A 13,435-nucleotide genomic window follows, 5' to 3' on the forward strand; every position below is an offset into this window, starting at 1 on the left:
CTTAACTAGTGTGGGTGTGTGAGTGTTTCTGTGTGCCTTGTTTAAGCACTAGTTTAATTTTTCTCTCTTTAGTATCCCTTTGCCAGTATGTCCAAGGATACTAAAGTTTCAGGCTATAAGAAGTGTTGACTCGTGCTGTCAGAAGATGTCTCTGACAGACTGTCACACTTCTTGTGTGTATTGCTTGGGTTCCCTACACCTGCAGGACTCCTGCTCGGTCTGTCATGCCTTCAGCCCAAGAGTCCTTTAGGAGCATAGGAACAAGCTTATTTTGAGAGGCTTACTTAAGCCAGAGGGATCCCCGGCGAATCCTCAGTCGGGGAAATCCTCAAAGCCCGCCAAACCATCGGCTCCAAGTTCGGAGCCGTCGCCGGGTGGAGCATCTTCCTCCTCTTCGGTTCCGGCTGGAGCCGACATCTCTAGACCTCAATCGGCTCCGACTTTAGTGTCGGAACCATCTTTGGGCCGAAAACGTTCTAGGTCCCCTTCCCTAGAATCGGTTCGTTCGGCTCCGAGGTCACCAGTGCTTCAGTCTGAACTAAGCCATAGGTCAGACTTCTCTCGATCCTCCAGGCTATCTGATCATGACTTGGAGAGGGTGGTCAATAGACTCCTTAAATCGCAGGCCCTGCCCCAAATGTTAACCAGCCCTTCTCAACAGACTGTGGCTGTCCCGGTGTCTTCAGCAATTCCTCCTCCGACTTCCCCTTTGTGTTCGGAGCTGGAGCTGGTTGGAGCTCGAATCTTGGAAACGTCGGAGCCGATACCACACCTTTCGGCTCCTTCGGCAGCTCCGATCTCTTCATTGGTTCCTTCCTTGGAGGGATCTGGGCGCCGGGACTCCCTCGTCGGCTCTGAGGGAGCGAGTGGCATCGGACCCTTGTCCGACCCCATTCTCCCTCTCGGGGCTTTGGCACAGGTGAGCTTGGCCCCGACATCGGCCTCAGAGCCGTCCCTCTTGGTGCCGGGAGGGGTTCATGTCTCCTCGGACTGGGGACCTTCTGCTCTGCCTGATAGGGGCACCTTCGAGGTCATGAGGAGCGTGCGGACTCCTGAGTCGGCTCCTCGATCGGCCCCTTCGGCTCCTCCCCCCATGGTGCCTGCATCGGTCTCTGCCCACCCTCCTGACCCCAAGCGTGGAGAACAGATGCTCCAGGTCGCCCCATTGGGCATATCTTCCTCTTCTGAGGCTTCCCTTGATCTTTCAGAGGAGCCCCCTCGGAAGAGAAAATGTAAGAGGAAACATGTCGACTCCCCCGAGTCAGTCACGTCTGATACCGACTTGGAGGATTCGGAAGGGTCCTCAAGATCCCCCTCTGAGTATGTCTCCTTTTCAGACATCCTAGAGATCCTTAAGCAGAGGGGGAACTGGACTGCCTTAACCCTTCCGAGGCCGAGTCGGTGTACCTGGACGCGTTTGGTTCTCGCTCTTCCACCTCCTGAGTGTCTCCACCCTTCGACCTGCTCATGGAAGTAGTGGCTCAAAGGGCGTGGTCAGCCCTGGACACAGTGGAACCAACTCCCCGTAGGCCCACTAAGTTCATTACAGCCCCACCCAACAAACAATTTTTGACAAAAGGTGTCCCTGTTGATGCCATGGTGGTGGCAGCAGCCACGAAGAAGGAGTTGGCTGACCCTTCGGTGCCTGTCCATCCACCTAATATAGAGTCTAGGACAATGGACAGGTACGGGAAGCAGATGTTTTCCTCAGCGACTTTTTCCATGCGGTCGCTGAATTATCTGTGCCACTTCACCTGCCTTCAAAGGGATCTTCTCAAAGAACTGGGTGATATCCTTCAGGATCCATCAGCTGCGGGGGCTCAAGATAAGATTAACTCCCAGCTGGCGACCCTTAACTCAATCGTCAACTCCTCCATGCGGCTCATTTCTTATGCAGCCGATGGGGCGAGTAGGGCCGCAGGTACAGGCGTGGCTTTGAGAAGACATGCTTGGATGCAGTTATGTAACTTTGCTGACCCCTTTAAGGCGTCCTTCAACAATACCCCCTTCGATGGTTCGGCTCTGTTTGGACCACAGGTGAAGGATACCCTTATCAGGTGTGAGCAGGAAGGCAAGACACTCTCTGCCGTGGGAGTCCGTTTTTCTACTCCCTCTAGACCATACCCTAAAGGTCAGAAGAGTGGGAAAATGTGGTTTCGGAAACCCCAGGGAGTCGTGCCTGACACACGTGGCGAGTTCCCTCCAGGGGCAGGGGAGGGAACAATAAGAGATGCCGCCCGAGGGGCAGAGGGGGTCCGCAAAATCAGGGTAGCGGAGAATCTTTCTCTGACAAACCCTTTCAGCACCCCTGAGGGGCAGCCCGACTGTCCACCTACGGAGGCAGTCGGGGGAAGATTGTCACTGTACCCAGAAGCCTGGCATCTCCTCACACAAGATAAATGGGTATGGTCCATCATATCCGAGGGTTACAAAATCCCCTTTGTCCACACCCGTGTTCAAACAACCAAGTCCCTTCCAGATGTTCCACCCGGTCTAAGGGAACAAGCAGTGCCAGAAATTTCAAAACTGCTAGAAAAAAGGGCCATCCAATCAGTCACAGCAGACCAGCAAAGATCCGGAATTTACTCCCAAGTTCTTTTTGGTACCAAAAAAGACAGGGGACTGGAGACCCATTTTGGATCTCAGCAGGTTAAACAAATCTGTTCAAAGAACGAAGTTCCGGATGGTCACGCTTCAGTCCATTCTACCCTTTTTGGGTCAGGACAATTGGAAGTGCTCTATAGACCTTCAGGATGCGTACTACCATATCAAAATGGACAGGCGCTCCAGAAGGTTTCTCCGCTTCCGGCTGGGAGCCAATCACTATCCGTTCAGAGCCCTGCCCTTTGGTCTCACCACAGCCCCTAGGGTGTTCACCAAATGCATGGCAGTGGTTATGGCTCACCTGAGACGGCGAGGATTCCAGTTGTTTCCATATCTAGACGACTGGCTCCTTACTGCTTCCACCAGGCATCAGGTACTGCGAGCCAGGGATTATACCATCCAAACTTGCTCCAAGCTAGGTATCTCAATAAATTTAGAAAAATCTGCATTGCCACCTTGTCAGTCTATAACCTTTATAGGCGCAAGATTAAATACAAAAGATCTGTCCGCAAAACTTCCTCTAGACAGAGTGTCAAGACATTCGCCGGCATGTGCAGGTCTTACTACAGTGCAAGAGGATTCAGGCCAGATTTGTACTAAAAACGTTGGGTCTCATGGCAGCAGCAATCATACTAGTTCCCCTGGCTCGTTTTCACATGTGGATTCTTCAGTGGATGCTTTTTACCCAATGGTCCTTTCAGCAACTGCCGTTGTCTCACAAGATAATAATCACTCAATCATGCAAAGACCACCTGGCTTAGTGGATGTTCTCCCCTCTAGTACTCCAGAGCAGACCGTTTGTTCTTCCTCCTTCTGTTGCCACAGTGACCACGGATGCCTCCCAGATCGGGGGGGGGGGGGTATTTTCAGGGCAGGACTGTCCAGGGCACTTGGCAACCTCTAGAGTATCACCTGCACATAAATGTCTTGGAGATAAGAGTGGTGCTTTTAGTGTTGCAAGCTCTTCAGGACTCTCTACCCACCAGGACTATTGCAATTCAAACAGACAATATGTCTGTAGTGTGGTACATCAACAAGCAGGGCGGAACCAAGTCCTATCCCTTATGTCGAGAAGCACTCAGACTCTGGCAGTGGGCGATCTCCTCTCAATGGTTTCTGATAGCAACGCACATCCCTGGGAAGTCCAATGTCATAGCGGACAGGCTAAGCAGAGCTATTCTCATGCCTCACGAGTGGTCTCTCAATCAGTCAGTAGCGGACACAATTTTCCACTGATGGGGTCAACCTTGCTGCGACCTTTTCGCAACTCCTCTCAACAGCAAGTGCAACGATTTCTTCACTCTCTTCCCGGCCACTCCCCCAGAGATGCTCTAGTTCACGATTGGCCCCGGGGTCTTCTGTATGCATTCCCACCTTTTCCCCCTAATTCCCAAGCTAATTCAGAAGGCGACCGCATTGGGATCCAGGATGATCCTCATTGCCCCTTACTGGCCTTGACAAATTTGGTTCCCATTCCTGCATTGTCACCTGCTGGAGCAGCCTTGGAATCTGGACCCAGTGCCAGACCTCTTGGTCCATCAGTTGGGCGGGCTGCACCAATCCCTTCAGTCTCTCAACCTCACAGCTTGGTTGCTCCACTTCCAACCTTAGCCAGGCTTCCACATATTTCGCAGCCGGTGCGTGAAATCATCCTTTCTTCACACAAATCTACCACCAGGAAGACTTATGCTAGTAAGTGGAAACGTTTCTCTTTCTGGGCAGAGGCTAGGAATATAGATCCCTTTACAGCCCCTGTCCATCACGTTCTAGATTTTTTAGCAGAACTTTTTCAAGCTGGCTCCTCGTCTGCCACCATTAGGGTCCAATTAGCTGCTATTGCAAATTTCCATGCTGGTCTGTCAGAAACCAGCATCATGTCCCACAAACTTTGCTAGGCCTTTCTTAAAGGGACTATTTGCTTAGGCCCCTGGTCAGAGATCGCCCGCGTCCGTGGGATTTAAACTTGATATTAGCTTCCTTGATTCTTCCCCCTTTTGAACCTGCAGCTTCCTATTCCTTAAAATTACTCTCCTGGAAGACTCTCTTTTTAGTAGCCATCACCTCAGCTAGGAGAGTTTCGGACAAGCCCTCTGTATTCGTCCTCCTTACCTTGTGTTTCATAAGGATAGAGTTTCACTCAGGACTAATCCTTCGTTTCTGCCCAAGATACCTTCCGAAACAAACCTGAATCAGGCTATTGATCTACCTGTCTTTTTTCCTAACTATTCGAACAAAGCTGAACAAATTATACACCAGTTGGACATTCATAGGCAATTACATTTTTATTTGGATAGGACTAAGCAAACAAGAAAATCAGACCAACTCTTCCTGTCCTATGCTGAGGGCAAACAGGGACTGCCAGTTTCTAAAGTAACCTTATCCAGGTGGTTGTCCTTTATTATTACTTTGATTTATCAACTGAAACATAAAGAACTCCCTACTAAACCTAAAGGTCATTCCACCTTTAGCTACTTCGGTATCTTTTCAAGCAAGACTACCAATGGAATCTATTTGTGCTGCAGCCACATGGGCTACTCCTCATACTTTCATTTCACATTATAAGTTGGATATGGCCTCTAGGAGTAGAGCTGATTTTGGTTCCACTGTGCTCAAGAGTCTGTTCCGATGAGCCACCCAGGACTAAGGTGCTAGGGACTCTGTCCCAACCAGCAAGAATGAAGGCGAGATAGACAACTTAACATTAAGAAGTTATGTACCTACCATAATGTTCCATGTTAGTTGTCTTCTTCTCGCCTTCTTTCTTGCATCCCACCCTCCATCCCCCTAGCCTGGACAGACCAAGAAGAGTCCCTTTTTGAGGCCTTCTTCCTCTGGCTAATTCTTATCTGGGTTATGTCCTTCCTCTGTTTTACTACTGTAGGTAAACCTGGTAGTTTGGAAAGGTGTCCTTGAAATTTTTCTATGGTGTTAGCTCTGCCAAACGAGATCTGGGTATCTAGCACCAAGCATTGTGGGATATGGGGAGGCCTCGAGCCAGTAAATAGCTCTTGAGCTTTAGTAGATGGCCGAGTCAGAGCCGAGGATCGGCTCCGAACCCAACCAGCAAGAAAGAAGGTGAGAAGAAGACAACTAACATGGAACGTTATGGTAGGTACATAACTTCTTATTATACAACATGCTGTTACCCAAATTATACAGGGGGTTACCCAAGATACATAAGGACAGAACCTATCCACCAGTGAGACCAATTGTATCAGGGAGAGGGTGGTGCACTGAATCCATCTCCATTTATATAGAGAAGAATTTAAGACCCATATTGAATAATATAAGTCAGGGTTTGAAAGCCACTGAGCATTTCCTACAGGATTTGTTTGACCATATGGATGTGTTGGATGGAAGAGAGAGTTATACATTTGTCACCATGGATGCAGTATCACTTTTTACGGTGATACCTAACCATATGGGCATAAATAGTATAGAGAGATTCCTGAAGGCATACTCTGATAAAAATGAAGGCCAAATTAGACTTAAAGGATCTTTTGGAAATAGTACTCAGCAATAATGTATTACTGTTTGGAAGTAGCCTCTATTGGCAGAGCAATGGCGTAGCTATGGGCACATCATGTGCCAATAGCTACGCCAATGCAGTAATGGTGGTATGGGAATCTGAGTATGTGTTGCAAGGTCCCTTCAGTAAGTTTTATTTTTTAGAAGGTTTGTGGACGATCTTTTTATTGTGTGGGGTGGTACCACGGATGAGTTAGGTGAGTTCATGCAATATGTTAATCAGAGCACATTTTATTTAAAGTTTACTTATACATATTCAGATAATGAAATAAACATTTTAGATGTTAACACTGTCTATTGATGAAAACAGCAGGATTTATACTAAGCAACATAGAAAGATTTGTCATGTGAATCATTTGATGTCTCATGGCAGTATGCACCCCCTTACATTTTTAAAAATGTAGTGAGAAATCAAGTTTACAGAGCCTCCAGGCTTAGTGTCAGGGACTCTGATTTCCACAGGCATACTGAAGTTGTTAGAAGTGAATTACTGGAAAGGGGTTATGAAGAAGTGATGGTAAAGAATAACATTGATGAGGTAGTTATGCTGAGGGACTCGGTGGCCCAACCTTATTTTTCCAAGAGAGAAGCAACCAAAAAAGTGAAAGACACTGGTGGCAGTAGGACCCTCGGAGTACGTTTGTACTATTCAGCTAATGTAAATATGTACATGGATATTGTTAGGAAAAATTGGGGAATTTTTACATCAGATAAAGCTGTTAGTACTGTTATAGATCATGAACCTAGGTTATTTAGGAACAACCTGTCACTTAAAAGAAAATTATGTTATCCAAAAAAGTCGCTCTGGTGCTTCAGGGCAAGTGGGTACAGTACCATGTGAACACTGTAATTAGTTTATAGATACCAGTTCACAGTTTATGCATCCGGATGAACAAAGGCTATATAAGTTTTATTCATCTGCTACCTGCAACACCAAGCATGTGGTATAGCTTGCTCATTGCTTAGAATGTCGGAAATTCTATGTTGGTAAAACTGACAGACCATTAAAAGAACGGGTCAGGGAGCATGTTTACCACATGCAAAGGAGGGACAGGGTTAGTGCACTGTCTAAGGATCTCTGTGATACTAACGGTGAACATGTTTTTATGTTTCTTGTTATAGGGAGAGTATATGAAAATATTAGGGGTGGGGATGTGTGCAATGAAACCAAGACTTTAGAAGTAAAATGGATAGTGAGACTTAAAGCAGATAGTGGACATGGTCTGAATGACTATGTTCCTCTAAAGCTTATCCTAAAGAAAAGACCTCTTTTTAGATAATTTTTAAAAGTTTATATTACAATATTTATTTGAAGACTGATATTGTTAATGTGTAATTCTTGTATGAAAGATTTTAAAATTTTCATTTTGTTTTAATTTGTGTTAATATAACCATATAACTTTAAAAGGACAGATTATGTGACTTTTAATAACGTGATCAGTATGATATGATATATATAGTGAATCAAAAGATTTGTTAATAGCATCTGATGAAGTGGGATACAAGCCTACGAAAGTGCTTATGTGATTTTTTGTGTGACTTTTCTCTGCATTAAATACATTTGTAAACTGGAATTCACAGCCTCTTCTAAGTCCTTCTTGGTTTTGTGTGTCTTTGGACTATATTGGTTTTTGGACTTGGAAGCCTACATCTGGTGGTAGTTACTTTGTTATTTATGATAAAAAGATGGATAAAAATATTTTATGTTGTATGGCCTATTTGGAATTAAAGGATACATTAAATTATGTTTAATGGAAAATGAATGCTAGCAACAATATTACAAAAAAATAGATGGTGGTTATGGAAGGAGGAGTGGGTGTCTAATAATGAAGACTGAGAAAGAAGTTGAAATTTTAGGAGAAGATAAGACATTTATGAATATCTGTTCATGATGGAGGAAAAAGTCCAAATTATATATATTGCAAGCATTTTAAATACATAAAATTTTAAATAACATTGTATGTAATGCTGTAAAAGTGTTTATATGAAGAACCCCTACTCTTTTTGATAGTTGCTGTGGGATCTTTTACATCCATCTAAGCCACCACCAATACAAGCAGATGGGGCCTCTGTTTAACATGCCATCTGAAGGGCAGCACACTCAGGAGTGCAGCACCCTCCTTATGCTGCACAGCAGTGTCAGATATTGATGTACTTCATGTGAGAATAGGACCCACAGCACTCTGAACCAAAGACTGTGGGTTCTGTTTCATGCTTTACTTTTTGCAGGTCTTTCTGTAGCCATGCCCTTAAAAAATTGCCAGTATTTGTCTAAGTAGTGACAATTTCACTTTATATATATATATATATATATATATATATATATATACATACATACATACATACACACACACACACACACACACACACACACACACACACACACACACACACACACACACACACAAAAGCACTAATCCTGAATATATTTTATCTAAAGAGAAGCATATTGTCTCACTTGTGTGTAATGTGTCAGTAACATGACTGCATCGGAACATCTTTACACAGTGTATTCATCCCCTTTGTGTTACTCTTACTCCGACCACCAGTTAATTGCTTTAGTACATATATTTTGTTGTTGGTGTCTTCATGATATTTTAATTATCATATTCATTCCCAACAGCTTTAAGATGGTGAAGATGATGTACTGCAAATACTCTTCCAAATCTTCTGATCTGCAGGGGCTGTCCTGCACCTCCACCTGTACTTAAGTGTATTAAATATGTGGTTGTACATCCACGACAAAAGAAAGAGAAAACACCATACTTGTGGCTAGGAATTAGCAAGGTGCAAATGGTGCACTAGACTAATTTGCCTTGTATTTTATGCTGTCTTAACACTCTAAACCACACTGGCATTAATTCTCTGTGGCCTACTGTACATTCCTAAGAGTTGACCCAGTTGTCAGGGATTGGGGAACATATGTAGTCCGTAATCTGGCTTTTGAGCAACATGTTGCCAAGGTAGTAAGTAAGCCGTTCTATTTTGCCTGATTTATAAGTAAGGGCAAGAAATCCATGTCCAAGGAAGTCATAGTGCTACTTTATTTGGCCCTTATCAGACCCATCATTTAGTGTAATGCTCCATTTGGCATGTACCTGACTAGGCCTATGCAACATTTGGAACTCCTACAAAGGTTTCTTACTAGGAGAATCCAGGGTATCCGCACATTATCCTGTACAAATCACCTTAAAGTCCTGTCTCTATACCTGGTCTCTCACAGGTTACTGATGGGTGATCTATGTTTGGCATGCAAGGCATTCTTGGATCCAGCTGTGATGGACATTTTGCACATCTGCAAAATGAACAGCATCAGAAACACTTGACCCAAGAATTTACATTTTTTATTACTTAAATTGTGTTGGTAAGACAGATAAGTGTTTCAGAGAATCCCCTTGCTCTGGAAATAGCTCCCAATCTATGTGAAGCAGAGTCCATCCCTAACCCTATTTAAGTGTAACTTTGACCAATGGATGGGAAATTGGAATTTTAACCTGGATCTGGTCCCCATGTCTCTGATAGTTTGGGCATTACTGTCTGCCTCTGTCTAATACATCCACTCACATAACCTCTAGAAACGTCCTAACTGCCATATCCCCTCTGAATAAGCACCCATGATACATAATGGCACATTTTATGGTGGCTGTTAGCTTAGTATATAGATATGAATCTATCAGTATATATATATATATATATATATATATATATATACATATATATATATATATATATATGTGTGTGTGTGTGTGTGTTTGTATATTATCCATCATCATGTTTACAGACACAGGCATACTATCAAGTCATACACAGTCAAGAAAAACTTAGTCAAATACACATGCAGTAGTCAACACAAACAAATTAAGCTCACTCCATCACCTACATGCCGTGCACATTGCACGTAACCTCTTTCTAAAAGTAACACAGACTTAACTCTCAAAGCATGCATGCAGTTACAGAGACTTAAGACACGTATCTTACTCTGACTCACATTTAGGAAGCCAGTTATTATCTTCCTAAAACTATCCACTAAAAATGTAAACTCATACCTACAAATGCACCACACAGGTAAAACATAAACATGCGTGTCTTCCAACACAAGAAAGATGGCATGGCAGTTACCAAATAAACCACCATGGATGTGCACAGCAAATTCCAGTCACACAAAAGTAGACGTAAAGTATGAAAGATCTTGAAGAAGTGGAAGACATTTGTGTTTTTTGTTTATTTAAATATTTATTTATTTGGGAAGGAGTCCCTTTTATAAGTTTTGCAAAAGAAGGGAAGATGTGGAAGGTAGTGAGGAATGGCTATGGATGGAAGAGATGGAGAGGGACAAGTTGCAGGAACAGACAGATAAAGAATGCAGACTCAGACAGACAGGCAGTGCACACACAAAAGATGAGGGAGAACAGTGGATAGATACATACATACAGATGGTGGACAAACAGTGATGGGGCATGTTAGATTATGAAAAATAAATGGGCAATGGCATACAAAGAAGGAAAATCATCAGGATGAGGATAGGGTACAGTCCTGGTGTGGTTAAATGCCTGGCTGTACCAGAGGGTAGCGGACCCTGGCATCAGTTATCGAGGTGGCTAATGTTATAGGTCAGTTGCATCCCTGGTGGCCTCATGGATAGAGTCTGCCAGTCATGTGACTCCTCAGGCTGTCCCAGAAAGTGTAATGCACATTACATAGGTGGGCATCCAGTTGCTGTTGCACCTTGGCAACCACCTGCCTCCTCAACTGATACCAGGAAGCTTAGACAGTTTTCCCCTTGGTTCATTTTCAGATGAGCCCCCCCACCACCACCACGAGAAGTAGTCATGGGGCACCAGCTACCACTGCATTGTGGAAGCCATTATTCCCCCTGCTGAGTGACAGACCTGATGACCACTGGTGAGTCAGTGCCAGAGGCAGTGGCTGGCGCAGCTTGAAGTGTCTGCAGCCTCACCTTCTACTCTTCTACTGGACCTGCAGAAAGACAGTACATTGGGGAAAATTGATCACACACATGCTGCAAACAGAGTCATACTTGTAGAGTGGACTGGCACAGATGCCATACACAAGATGCACTGCCTTCTTCTGTAGCACCCAGCCATGTTGCTTTGCTACTCCTTCAGTGCTGGAAAACAAAGTATGGACTCCTAAGTACGCATGTACAAGAGTTCAGATAGTAGAAAACAGTACTACAAAGAAAAATGCTTACAGTGCATTTCAGGCTGCTTAGTATGAACTCCTACCTTCCACTCATGAAGCAGGTAAGAGTGCCGCCATTTCAGATAACTGTACTGATGCCAGCACTGCTTACCAGAATAGGTGATGCAGGTGGCATTACTCGCCTTCCTAGCAGGCTTATGCCTTCCACAATGGGCCATCATACTCACCCAACAGGCACTCAGCTTTAAGTTCTTGTGCAAGTAGAACAGGAAAATCCTGTTTTCTCTAGCATACCACTCTAGTTCTGCTTTCCAGGGTACCTGAAGTAGTTGTGGGCTCTCACTGAGGTCTGCTTGAGGAGCAAAATGTAGTCTTAGTGCACACACACACACACGTTTGTGAATTGTGTCAAGTAATGTAGCACTGATACTACAGGTGTACACGTGATGTATGCATAAGCATACCAGTTACATGCTTCATGGTCACCATGATGAGTACTAGCATATTTGGGTAGCTTATTGTGAAGCAGCAGTGATTTACTGACAGAGACACCAACTGGATTCATTAGCATACCCTCATGTTAGAGGCTGTTAGAATTGTATGAAGCACAAGTGCCATTACACACAAGTCGTAAAGAGGAAGTATTTCAGCAAAGATTCTGTAGACACGAGGCTTCAAAGAATTAGCAAAGAAGTCCTTCCTGGTATCTCACCAAAAACAGTAAACTCCATCGTTGTGAATGACAGTTTGGAAGCCGTTTCATGTATGTAATTGGGAAAGACTGATATGTCATTGTACTGTTCCTGTTTCTTTGAAAGGGTGACAAACCATGTACATAGGAAACCTTTTGACTAAAAGGGCTAAAGGATTCCATGTCTGTTTGCCTAGGTATGGCTACAGTATGTAAATTGGGAGAGAGGAAGGTTGTACATAGCACTAAGTGCGTCTGACAAACAGGGGCGTAATAGGAGTGAGACTTTGGCTAGAGCTACAGTACAGACATGGGGGAAGGCTGTGCACTCATCAGAGTCCACACACAATGCATCCTGTCAGGATGGAAGCTCATGGTCCCTTAGTTCTATACCTCGACTGCCGCAGACTTCATCAAGATCCAGTAGTGAGAACCAACACAGTGGGCAGCATCAGTGGACACATTGTGGCAGCTTCGCCCCACCACTGGAGGATATGATCCATGACTTACCAAAACCTCTTAGCAAATATGGCTGATGTATTCACCTCTCATGACCCTTCCCCATCTCAGTGTTGTTGATGACTGTACCCTGTCCTGCCAACCCACATACCAGTGTGGGTGTGTTGATGTCTAATGCACACCATGGCCAGTTGATGCACTGCTGTGCATAGCCTGGGTGTGATAATGCATGGATCATTTTGTTCTGTTTTGTCTGTGTTATGGCCTACAGTTACGGACCAGAGGCCATATCTTTTGTCAGTGCACAGTGCACCCTGCCTTTCTCTGCCTCGACTGTGATATTACTTCTTAATGTTCATTCTGTAGCTGTCCACTCTCCCCTTCTACTGCTTTTATGGAAAGCTGTGCCACAGTTTCTCCCATCTGTTTGTAAATCTTGTTGCAGAAATGGAGACTGTATTGCAGTGCCTTTCCTCAGATTGTATAGACAGTGGAAGTGTCCCTTCACTAGTGTGAATGCTTGATGAACTATATTTCATATGTCTGAGCTGTGCTATAGGCCATTTCCTGCATGGTCTGGGGGTTGTGGATGGGGTAATCAACCTGGGCTCTAGAGCATGTCTGGCAGCACCTATAACACATGAAAAACAATATATTTGATGTAGCCTGAAACCTCCTTGCTTGGTACTTTATATACAGACCTCTCTTCCATGTTGTCTGTGCACCTACTAAACAGATAGCCTTTGGGAAATCACCTTACAGAATCCTTTGGTATAGTCTGAATGTGTGCTGAATGTGTGAGTCATGGGAACTGGCTGAGTTTTGCACAGGTAAATGATTAATGACACCCTGGCCATTGCAGACCCCCCCTAGCATTTCAGGAAGTAGAAGCCCTTCTTGTTGATATAGTGCATATTCTATGCACCTGTTGAGTCCTTGATGGTAATCTGTGGCTCTCGGACATCAGGGAAATGGGCTATGTTGTAAAAT

At 44.4% G+C, this 13,435-nt stretch overlaps 1 protein-coding gene across 5 annotated transcripts in view; it reads left to right on the top strand.

The window, feature by feature from the left end:
• The window catches only part of SLC38A9 (solute carrier family 38 member 9), a 1,477,321-nt gene that overhangs the window by 733,920 nt on the left and 729,966 nt on the right, over positions 1-13,435 (top strand). The window lies entirely within an intron of this gene.

This window comes from Protopterus annectens, chromosome 2.part2, assembly GCF_019279795.1.
Source record: "Protopterus annectens isolate FY-2018-M chromosome 2.part2, PAN1.0, whole genome shotgun sequence".
In the NCBI taxonomy this organism is placed as follows: domain Eukaryota; kingdom Metazoa; phylum Chordata; order Ceratodontiformes; family Protopteridae; genus Protopterus; species Protopterus annectens.